Here is a 12,540-nt window from a genome sequence, read left to right on the forward strand (position 1 = left end):
GTCCTGGCTATATGTTTTAGGAAAAATTACCTCACATTTTTTGCAGTTATGTTTTAGGAAAACTTACTTTACATTCTCTGCGTCTCAGCTACTTCATCTTGTACAGTGGGGACCTAACTCATAAAGTGGCTGGGAGGATTAGATGTGAGAATCTGCATAAAGTGCTCAGAACTAACAGTGCTGACACTTAGCGAGCACTCATTCAACATTATATGCTCTCTACCTTCCTCCTTTCTCCTCCTATCACTACTAATCCTTCTGTATTCTGTTCCCTCCAAAGCAATAAGGCCACCTTTGCATTTCTTGGCATCTGCTTCCCAGAGCATTTTTTTCCCCTTACACAGTTTGCTGGAATATTTTATTTGTGGCTGGCTCTGACTTTATGTTAATTGTGCTTTTTGTTTCCTGCAAAAAATGCAGTGCCTTACTATTGCTGTATTTAGAATTGTAAATTTCAAAATCTATAAATAAAAAGTTAAAATAAATAATTTTACAGGAAGCTAGTCCTGATTATAAATGCAGACTAATGACTTCTCCCCCACAAAAAAAGAATAAAAAGAAATGATCTGAAATAGCCCCAAATCCACTGCTTGCAAATAGTATTACAGGGAATTACTTTTTCTATTGGTTCAAAATCAGGTAGTATTAATTATTAAGATCACAATGACTTCATTTGTACAGATTTGAGGTTTGTGATATAAAACTGCAGCTATTTGGTGAACCGTATTTTAACATTGAAATACTTTTTAGATTTCTGTTTTTCCAATACTACAATGGGCTTCTCTTGTGGCTCAGCTGGTAAAGAATGCACCTGCAATGCAGCAGACCTGGATTCGATCTCTGGGTTGGGAAGATCCCCTGGAGAAGGGAAAGGCTACCCACTCCAGTATTCTGGCCTGGAGAATCCCATGTGCTGTATACTCCATGGGCTCGCAAAGAGTCGGGCACGGCTGAGCGACTTTCACTTAATACTACAACTCGCAATACCCTTTCACAGGCATTTTTTCATCAGCAGATCAGAGCCGGCTGAGTGAGAGCCCTCCATGTCCCGGGAGGCGGTGTCCTCAAATCTGAAGTGGGCGCAGGCCGCTGGCCCCCGCACTGGGTGTTATCATAGACATTTATCATGTTCAGATGATGCAATCCTCACAAATCCTTATTCTTAACTTCAGTATTTCATAGATGAAAAAAGAGATTCATAAAGACAAACTGTCTAGTTCAAGAGCAAAGAGGGCATCTAGCAGAAGCTAGGACCAAACCCCCATCAAGTTTCCAATCTGTCCTAAGTTTTGAATACCAGAACGAATACTTGCATCATGTAACATTAAAACCACATATTCTTAATATAAAGCCTATGTTCCTCATAGAAAATAAATTAAAATTACAAATACTTTCTTCCACCTAGTATTAATGGTTCCTTTAGACACTACAAAAACTGTTAAGATGTTAAATGAGACGAAGCAATTCCAGTTTCCTGTGGATATTCTGTAGTACTTAAAGGCAGAAAAAATTAACCTTCCCTTCTTTTCCCAGTCAAGTGCACATGGTTACTTCTCCAAAGAGTTACAAGTAGGCTAACCAAATCTATTTTTTAACACAGATTCACAAATAATACTAATAACTCTATTTTGGAAATGTTTTCTGGCTAGAATAATTTTAACAAAACCGCCAAGAATTAATGGGACAGGACAATGCTTCATTCACCCTCTCTATTCCTCTATCTCAACTTCTCAGGAAAAACACAATTGTCAACTCTCTACAAGACGTTCTGGGTGCTCTGCATGCCCTGCCATCACCAGAATCCACCTGCTTCTAAACACAATGAAACAAACTCAGGTACAGAAATATTCATAGTATCGTTAAATTGCCAAATGTGAAATTTGAGATGACCTTTATAGCAAGCGCAGATTTGTAGAAAGGAGTTAATTCTCCAGAAAACTGCCACTTTGATGGCTTGGATTCTCAATGTTTAACCCTATTGTAGACATCTAAATTTTACATTTAATGTGGAAATGCACCTCATATAGTCTTCAGTGTTCAGTCAGTCAGTCAATATTAACTTAACATTAGGTACTATCCTAGATGAAAATTTTTCTTATAAAGAAACAGAGCCACTGACCTCAGTAAGTTTAGCTTGGTAGTGCTATTTACAGCAGTAGGCATAAACCTCCTCCTCCTCTGTGCACCTATAACTAACGGTCTTCCTCATACAAAGAGTGGCATTACAGATTTTTATTGAGAAAGTCTACTGTGTGACTCTATCCTCAAATGGATGACAAGTGATCTATTATTTACAAAATACCACAGAAAGTTCATTCCATGGCCCACTTTCCAGATACTTCTTCTCTCATAGTTGAAACCGATTTAAAATAGTTTGTATGAAAAAGGACAAATGTTTGGAACACTGCATAACTTACATTTTACATCTTGGAAACACGATCACATTTTTGTACATGTGTGTGAAGTCACGATGGCACACAATCCAGATACCCTGTTTATTTACTTTCAATGTCACTTTTAGATTTCATCTGTTTCTGATCCTCAAATTCTCCCATATACTAGCCCACTAGTCTACTACAGCAGAGCCTGATTGATAACTCTACATATCTTGCATAACTTGCATTATTTCTATAATTGTTATTAAAAGGTGAGCAGGAGAAACATAACAAATGGTAGTCAGCAACAAGGTACTGAGCAAAACATGTTCTAATAGATGTCTACCCAGAACTTTGTTCAAGAAAATTATTTTTAAAACCAAAAACAACACTTCATTACAATAAATGAGCACTTTTTATGGTTTCACGGGGTAAGTGTGATAGCACACTATCAGAGTTCCCAGAAGAATGGGCTTTTAAAAACTTCTTTGAAATAATTTTATGCTTATAGAAAAGGTGCAAATATAGTAGAGTTTCCATATACTGTTCACCTTGGTTCCTCTAATGTTAAATCACATGTAATAACTCCAGTACAGTTATCAAAACCATAAAATTAATACTGGTTCAACATTGCCAGCTTTCTCCTCGTAAAGTTACTATTTTTCTCTGTAATTATTAAACATCTTGGAAGATATATTTAGACTATGTAAATATTCTGTTTCTCCTCAAACTTTCCTCCTATTTTTGGTATCCATGAATGGATCTTGCCTGTAACAACTACTATTGTGGTATTCACCATGGTGATTTACTGTTTCTCTCATTCCTTCTACATTTATTAATTGTAATTCAAAAGAAAAGTTTTTAAACTATTTCAAACACCAAGGTAAAATATAAAGCCAAAAAAACAGAAACAATAAATGTAGTGGACAACAGTAGCCCATCTTAAGTCAATGACCTTAACTCACCGAATCAGATGTCAGGCAGTTCCTTTTTGCAGGATCCGTGTTTGAGTAAGTTGTTAATGACATCTGTCAGCAGCTGTAGTGTTTTGTTTCATATAATTGGAGGCTCATTTTTTATCACAAGTAATGCATCACGATGCATATTTAAGGTTTTCCAAATAAAGAGTCTTGAGTAATCTATTTCGAAGTAGCTAATACCACAGCACATTTGAGGCTAAGGGGTAAGCATCCCTTGGAAACCACAGCAACAAAGACAGCACAATATTCTGCCCCTGCAAGCCAATCACATTCCTCATGAAGCCGCCCCACACGAGCGTACAATCACTCTTGTAAGGAGACATCTCTCAAAACAGTGAATTCCAAAGCTTGCTTTTCAAGACTGTTATTCCTGTGAAAGGACGAGGACCTACCACCATGAAAACATAACCTTCTTCACTTACTCTTTCACAAAAGGAACACCTGTCAATTTCATTATAAGAGGCATCAAGCTTATTTCTAAAAGTTTCCAGAAGATGCCCTATTTATCGAAACTTATTCTCCTTGCTTGTTCATTAAATACTGCAGTCTTACTCTGAGATCAAAAAATGTCAACCAATTATTGTATAAGAGAAGTTCTCCTTTTTAATATTGAAAGCTACTCAGAACACACAGATTATAATAGGCGACTGAATACACTACTGTTTATTCCCACGTATATCTCAACCATTATAAGCATACTTTTTATCATCTAGTTTTTCATACTAAAACTCCAGTAAACTGGCAACTAACAGAGTGGCTGACACATAACAAATACTCAAGTATTTTTTAGTAAGTTAGTGGTGAACAATTCATATACAGTGTATAATTGATACACATCCATAATTCCTTCTGAACTACTTCCACTGCAAGACAGAAGTTCAAACATATTTCTTCTTCTGCACATCAGAAATCTACACATTTTAGCTATTTCTTAAGAAAGACATGAAAATGATTTAGAATATAGTCTAAGTGACATGGAAATACATCCTTGAAGTTTATCACCCCAAAACTGCATTATATTTGTAAAGGACAATGAATCATACTTTAAAGTGATTTACTTACACAATGGATATTTGGATGATAAAAATAGATGAGAAAACAGGAAATCTCACTCATATCCTTGATTTTACAAATTACTGTCATGATGAGTCCTGGAAACTCTTGCAGGATTATAGTGGTAGTTTATATGACTTCGTTTTTTTTGTTACAAACCTTAATTTATTAAACAACAACCACCACCCTTGGTCTAGAGCTTAGCCATGAACAAGATTTAGTTTAAGAGTCTTAACTATTACATGGAACAATGGATAAGTTGTAGTGGTCATCTTCTTCTTCTTTGAAAATGAAAATTACTTTAACAGATAAAATTGCTAGCTTGTGCTTTAAAACATTATTCCTAAAACTGGAAATGTATTTTAGACTAGAGTGGAAAGACAAAAATTGGTGCGCACTGGTTAAGTCTATGTTTAGGAAAGAAAACTGCAGTAAAAGCTTCCTCTTTGCTCAGATCCCAAAGGACTAGAGGGTAATTCTAACCAGCAGGGGGAGATGAGGAGGAGAGTAGTAGGACAAAGAACAGGCTATAGGCAGGAAAAGCAGTTATAATTATAGCTGGGAACACAGACTTTGTTAAAGGAAGTCTACTGTATAATTACATTTGAGAATTCAGCAAGATGCCCAGAGGCTGACTCGCAGCTGTCAGGAGCTGGTAACTCCACTTCTGTTCATGCAGCGACCACGCAGGCTACTGAATCCACTATCCAGACCTGACTTTTATAAGACATAGATCTTCTCATGAGACTTCTGTTTTCTACAACGGATGAAGGCATCCATTTCAACAAAACAACCCTCTCTCTTCACCTTCCTTCTCAGACCTAACTCTCCCCTCTCCAGCCTCTCACTCTCAGAGAACCAGATATTCTTACAGCAAAGCTATTATCTCAATGCACATCTCTTCTCTGATTTCTGATCAGATCAAGAAGCAATGCGACTATAACCTAAATGCAAAATTCAACAGGCTCACAACAAATTCACTTCCCTCTCCCCCCTTCTGCTTTCAAACTGTCCCTCTCTTTCCCCTACTCTTCCCAGTGGCATCAGAATTTGCTCAGTGAAGCATCAAAGCTCACGATCCACCTTCGTTTCCTCCTCCCTGATCTCCCACCATTCAAGTCACCAAATCCTATTAATTTTTGGTAAAACTCTACCTTAATGGCACAGAATGTGGCTTTATTTGGGAAATACGTTGTTTACAGAGGTTATCAAGTTAAAATGAGGTTATGAGGATGGCCCTAATCCAACATGACTTGTATCTTTATAGAAAGAGGATGTCTGGACATGGACAGACTCTCAGAAGGGTAAGACCACATGGAGACATGGACGGGAAAGACACAAGCCAAGGAACATCAAGGACTACGGGTAAAAGCAAAAAATTATTCTTCCCTGGAACATTCTTATCATGTTCCCAGACAGAACATGACCCTGTCAACACGCTGATTTTGGAATTCCATCCTCTAGCACTGAGTTAATAAATGGGTTTCAAGCCACCTAGTTTTAGGTACTTTGTTACTGCAGCTAAAGAAAACTAATGTAACATTCCCAAGTACTTCTGAACTCAAATATCCGTAACTTTGTATCTCCAAACCTGCACCTTATCTCTGGACAGCACCCCACCCTCTTAGCTAGCTGTAAGGTACTCCTTTCCCAATTTGGAACCAGTGTGCTTTTTCAGGTCCAGTTCTAACTGTTGCTTCCTGACCTGCATACAGGTTTCACAGGAGGCAGGTCAGGTTGTCTGGTACTCCCATCTCTTGAAGAATTTTCCACAGTTTATTGTGATCCATACAAAGGCTTTGGCATAGTCAATGAAGAAGTAGATGTTTTTTCTGGAACTCTCCTGCTTTTTCCATAATCCAGGGGATGCTGGCAATTTGATCTCTGGTTCCTCTGCCTTTTCTAAATCCAGCTTGAACATCTGGAAGTTCACGGTTCACATACTGTAGAAGCCTGACTTGGAGAATTCTGAGTATTACTTGGTTAGCGTGTGAGATGCATGCAATTGTGTGGTAGTTTGAACATTCTTTGGCATTGCCTTTCTTTGGGATTGGAATGAAAGCTGACCTTTTCCAGTCCTGTGGTCACTGCTGAGTTTTCCAAATTTGCTGGCATACTGAGTGCAGCACTTTTACAGCATCATCTTTTAGGATTTGAAATAGCTCAACTGGAATTCCATCACCTCCACTAGCTTTGTTTGTAGTGATGCTTCCTAAGGCCCACTTGACTTCACATTCCAGGACGTCTGACTCTAAATGAGTGATCACACCATCATGGTTATCTGCGTGATTAAGATCTTTTTTGTATAGTTCTTCTGTGTATTCTTGCCACCTCTCCTTAATATCTTCTGCTTCTGTTAGGTCCATACCATTTCTGTCCTTTATTGAGCCCATCTTTGCATGAAATGTTCCTTTGATACCTTTAATTTTCTTGAAGGGATCTCTAGTCTTCCCCATTCTATGGTTTTCCTCTATTTCTTTACATTGTTCATTTAGGAAGGCTTTCTTATCTCTCCTTGCTTTCTTTGGAACTCTGCATTCAGATGGGTACATCTTTCCTTTTCTCCTTTGTCTTTCACTTATTTTCTCAGCTATTTGTAAGGCCTCCTCAGACAGCACTTTGCCTTTTTGCATTTCTTTTTCTTGAGGATGGTTTTGATCACCACCTCCTGTACAATGTCACAAACCTCCGTCCATAGTTCTTCAGGCTCTGTCTATCAGATCTACTCCCTTGAATCTATTTGTCACTCCCACTGTATATTCATAAGGGATTTGATTTAGGTAGACTCCGCCTGCAATGCAGGAGACCCCGTTCGATTCCTGGGTCGGGAAGATCCACTGGAGAAGGGATAGGCAACCCACTCCAGTATTTTTGGGCTTCCCTTGTGACTCAGCTGGTAAAGAATCCGCCTGCAATGCGGGAGACCTGGGTTTGATCCCTGGGTTGGGAAGATCCCTTGGAGAAGGGAAAGGCCACGCACTCAAGTATTCTGGCCTGGAGAATGCCATGGATATAGTCCATAGGGTTGCAAAGAGTCGGACACAACTGAGCGACTTTCACTTCACACTTCACTTAATGGCCTATTGGTTTTCCCTAGGTGTACCATATGAATCAATATTAATATTTTTTCCATTATTATTTTTTATTGAGGTATAGTTGATAAACAATATTACACAAGTGTCAAGTGCACAACACAGTAACTTAATTTTTTAAAATATTTTTACGTATTGCATTTGTTACAATATTGCTTCTGTTTTTATGTTCAGGCCTTTTTGACCATGAGGCATACAGGATCTTAGCTCCAAGACCAGGGACTGAATCCTGCATTAGAAGGCGAAGTCTTAATCCCTAGACCACCAGGGTAACCCAAGTAACTTACAATTTTTAAAGGTTATACGCCATTTACAGTTATAAAATACTGGCTCTATTCCCTATGTTGTACAGTATATCCTTATAGCTTATCTTATACACAGTGATATTAGTATACATGCCAAAATGACCACAAGTAGTCTAGCTAACATCCATTAGCACACAGTTACCAATTTTTTTCTTGTGCTGAGAACTTCTTAGATGTACTCCCTTTGCAACTTTCAAACACACAATACAGTATTATTAACTATACTATGTAACCATGCTATACCTAAAGAATTCTTGAATATCATTTAACTTTCTTTAGCTCTCTATAATTCATAAACATTTTTATTTAAAAATTGAACACTCAAAAATGTAGCATATTTCAAATTCTTAAAAGGCAAGAATGAGTGTCCCTATGCAGAAAAAAATGTTCACAAATATACACGCCTTTGTTATCAGCGAGCATCACAGACTTATAGACACCCCAGTTTCCAAACATGCAGCCCCGAGTTTATCTGTCATCAACCCAGCTGCCCAAACCTCAGCAATGGTCTGAGGAAGCTTCACAGCCAAGTGACACTGCAAACCGTTAGATAATTAACTACCTGAGGAACGAGACATAAAGGAGAGGAGACAAAAAACCTGAACTGCAAGGAACAAGAGTTTTATGTTTAAATCTGCTCCCCTAGTCTACACACTAGAAATGAAGTGACATTACCCTAGGGCTAAAGGTTTCCTCTCTGGAGTTATCTCTCTACCACTGACACGTCACCTGTAAATGTAGGCCCTCATAGCGCCATTTGATTTTTGAGAACTGCTCAACAAAAAGTTTCTGTAGCTTCAAGCTGTTCTCAAATGCTTTGTCCATTAAATTACTCATTTTCTGTAAAAATTTCAAATTTTCCTCCCCACAACAATGAAGACCACTGGGCTACAGGATTAGCGTGAACATGAGATGTCTACTGTTAGATCAAGAATAGGCCCTGAGTTTTATCCTACAACTTAGAGCCTAAGAAGGCTGAAAAATGCCGGAGCTGAAACTCACACCCACGCCAAAAGCTCACGGCCCCTTTGACTCACTCTGAAAGCCTCAGGTCTGCCAGAGCTTCTACCACTGGGGAGAGGGAGATCTCCTGGGGCAATGAGCTTGGCATAAAAGACCAGTATTTCTGGAACAAGACAACCTAAGACCAAAGATTTTTATTTTAAGCCACTGAAGAACTAACTCATACTCCTCTTTGGGGGAAATACATTCAGGGACTACATACAGGTTTCCCAGCTACTCAAGATTAAGGAAAACTGGACTAAAGACCATCCTTTATAGATCTCTTCTATTCTTAAGCAGAGGACTTTCCTTTCTCATTCATCATCTTATCAACTCTTTACTAGAGTTATCATTCCTCCTTTCTCTGTCTATATGGAAAAGTATAAAGCAATTTAAAAAAATCAAGACATTACATTTATCTATCTTGTGAAAACAAATCATTACAAAAGAAGGTTCAAAACTATATAAAAGTCTCAAATGTGAAATAAAAAATATACTTACAAGCATAAAAAGCTTCCATACACTGTGTTAGAGATAGTTGTTCAGTCGTCTCTGACTCATTGTGACCCCATGGACTGTAGCCCACCAGGCTCCTCTGTCCACGGGATTCCCCAGGCAAGAATACTGGAGTGGGTTGCCATTTCCTCCTCCCACGCGATCTTCCCTAACCCAGAGATCGAGGCTGGGTCTCCCACATTGCAGACAGATTCTTTCTTGTCTGAGCCACCAGAGAAGTTCCCCATACACTGCAGTACAGGGTATTTGTTATAGGCATTTCCTTAAACTAGTAAATTTCCTATATAGTGCAAGATAAATTATCCAAAATAAGGACAGAGCAATACAACATCACCTGATAATACATAAAATACAACAAAACTCCAGGACTCTAGCACTGTATCTTGTTATCATTATAAATGGGAAAAACAGGTAAAGTCTGTCAACAATCAAATCCAGAAAAAAACAGCTTAATCAGAATGACAAATACTTCCACGTTTTAAAACATAACTCACTCTGACACGTAAAATCGACAAAGAATATTTTTACTCTGAATTTTGTGGTACCTTATTGTTCTATAAGAATATAAAAACCAATCAAATGAAAATCAGTAAAATTAAAGAATACTCGAACCAGAAAGCTTGCTAGAATGACCATATGATCCAGCAGTTCAGTAACTGCCTGTAAGTGCACGTTTATTCACAGCAGCAGTGTTCACAAGAGCCAGAAGAGAGAAAGAGCCAACGAATGGATGAACAAACTGTGGTACACACACAGCAAAGAACTGTTCAACCACAGCAAGAAAGGAAGTGCTAGATAAATGCTAAAATACGGATGAACCTTAAAGATACTACGCTACGTGAAAGAAGCTGGAAACAAACACTTACTGTATGATTCCATTGATATGAAACAGCCAGAATCAGTACACCACAGAGGCAGACTGGGCGTGGGGCTTGGGAGAATGGAGGAACTGGGAGCAACTGATTAATGGGTGCAGGTTTCTTTTGGGGTAATGAAAACACTTCACAACTAGAGGTGTTGGATTATATAACACTAACACAAGTACCAAATGCCAGTTAACTGTGCACTTCAAAATAGTTAATTTCATGTTACGTGACTCTCACCTGAATTTAAAAATTGAATGGTAAATAAGCAGCCTCCTTACCAGTAATAAGACAACATGTACCACTTATAGGATACACTGACATTACCTCTGCAGTGTCCTTCCCAAGAATGCTTAACCGCAACCTGATCATAAGAAAGCCTCAAGTGAAAGCTGCTCAGTCGTGTCCGACTCTTTGTGACCCCACAGTCCATGGAATTCTCCAGGCCAAAACAAGGCCAAATTGAGAGATATTCTACATTAATGACCAGTACTCTTCAAAAATCTCAAGGTCACGAAAGACAAGGAGAGACTGTGAATAATCTATGACACCCTAGGGAAGACTAAAGAGACATGGCAATAAATGCAGTGTGAATTCTGAGGCTGGGTCCTGAAACAGAAAAGGAATTAGGACAAAAACTGGTGAAACCTGCATAAAATCAGTAATTTGGTTTACAGTACTATATCAATGTTAATTTCTTAGTTTTGGAAACTATACCAGATGGGGTTATATAAAGTGTTTCCTGGGGGAGGGCACGGCAACCCACTCCAGTCCTCTTGCCTGCAGAATCCCCATGGAGAGAGGAGCCTGGCGGGCTGCAGTCCACGGGGTCACAAGGAGTCGGACATGACTGAGCGACTAAGCAGAGCACAGCAAAATGTTTCCATTAGGATAAATTGGGTGATAAGTACTATTTTTGTAACTCTTCTGAAAGGTTAAAATATTTCAAAATAAAAGGTAAAAGGGGACCATGGAGACTTCCCTAGTGGTTCAACAGTTAAGACTGCACTTGCAGTGCAATGGGCACAGGTTCAGTCCTTGTTTGAGGAAATATCCTGCAGGCCATGAGGAGTGGTCAATAAATAACTAAATAAAAAGAAGGAAGAAAAGAAGGGAGGAAGAGAGAGAAGAGCTTCTTTTACCAACCAACTTTAACTTCTTCCACGAACATCTACATTAGGAAAACGCTGAAATACATTAAATGAATTTAAAAATTGAGGGCTTTTTCTAATGGTAAGACAATTCATAAAATTCCTATCTGCTTAACAAACATTCATTTATTTTGGTGGGAGGAAGTAGATTTCTCAAACAATGAAATTAGAATAATTAAACTTAAGAAATCAGGTTAAATAAAATTTCAACTAATATTGACATTCTAAACAGAAGAATTCAAAATTAAAACATTCAACGTCAAAGGAAAATGCTAAAACATTGTTTTAATTCCTATAGGTCACAACTACATTTTAAATGTAATATAAAAATGAAGAAAGCAGGTTTATTTCAGCAGAACGATTTGAATACTAACAAACCAGTTTGATAATTTAATCAAATGTCATTTTACTTTAAATCTGTAACTGTCTCTTTAGATTCATTGCAACAAAAGATTAAAAAGAAAGTTTATATATAGTAAATTTAAATCAGCTTGTCTGGACATAAAACTCTTAGCTGCCCATCCATTATGTAGGAGGCACCTTCCAGTGAAAAATAATTCTATTGAAAATGTATACATTGGCCAAAGAGATCAATTTTTTAAATGAAATGCACCAACATTTTCAATGTTATTAATCATTTTATATCCTGGCATCTAAATACTGTATTTACTATAATACTAAAACTCTAAGACAACCATCTTCAGTAAATCTGTAATTACTGAAGAGATACAGACATTTAAATAAATAATCAAGATTCAAGAACCACACACTCTCATAGCGCTCAGAAGGAACCAACCCTGCTGATGCCTTGTTTCCAGACTCCTAGGCTGTGGAAACATGAGATAATAAATGTCTACAATGCAGGCCATCCAACTTGTGGTACTTTGTTCTGGAAGTCCTAGGAAACAAATACAGCCAACGGGCAGCCAATAAAATAGTGTATCCCTGCATTCACACAACAGCCTTCGGCGGAAGTGCATTGAGACCTAAGTGGGCCGCCTCTCAGCCACTGCAGACGAGCATACGCTACTTGACACGGTGGCCACACTGCTGTCCACCAGAAGCGACCCTGAAACCAGCCCGGGGGCGGCTGCCCAGCGCGGCACCGCAGCAGCAGCGATGGCCTGCCCTCAGCTGGGCACCAGACTTGTCAGTAAAGGAGGGCTGCCACCTGCTTCCAACGATGGGCTGCTTCCGGCTCAG

General features: G+C 38.5%; 1 protein-coding gene across 3 annotated transcripts in view; it reads right to left on the reverse strand.

Moving 5' to 3' along the window:
• The window catches only part of TBC1D5 (TBC1 domain family member 5), a 566,988-nt gene that overhangs the window by 461,154 nt on the left and 93,294 nt on the right, over positions 1-12,540 (reverse strand). The window lies entirely within an intron of this gene.

Source organism: Cervus canadensis, chromosome 7, assembly GCF_019320065.1.
Source record: "Cervus canadensis isolate Bull #8, Minnesota chromosome 7, ASM1932006v1, whole genome shotgun sequence".
Taxonomy (NCBI): Eukaryota; Metazoa; Chordata; class Mammalia; order Artiodactyla; family Cervidae; genus Cervus; species Cervus canadensis.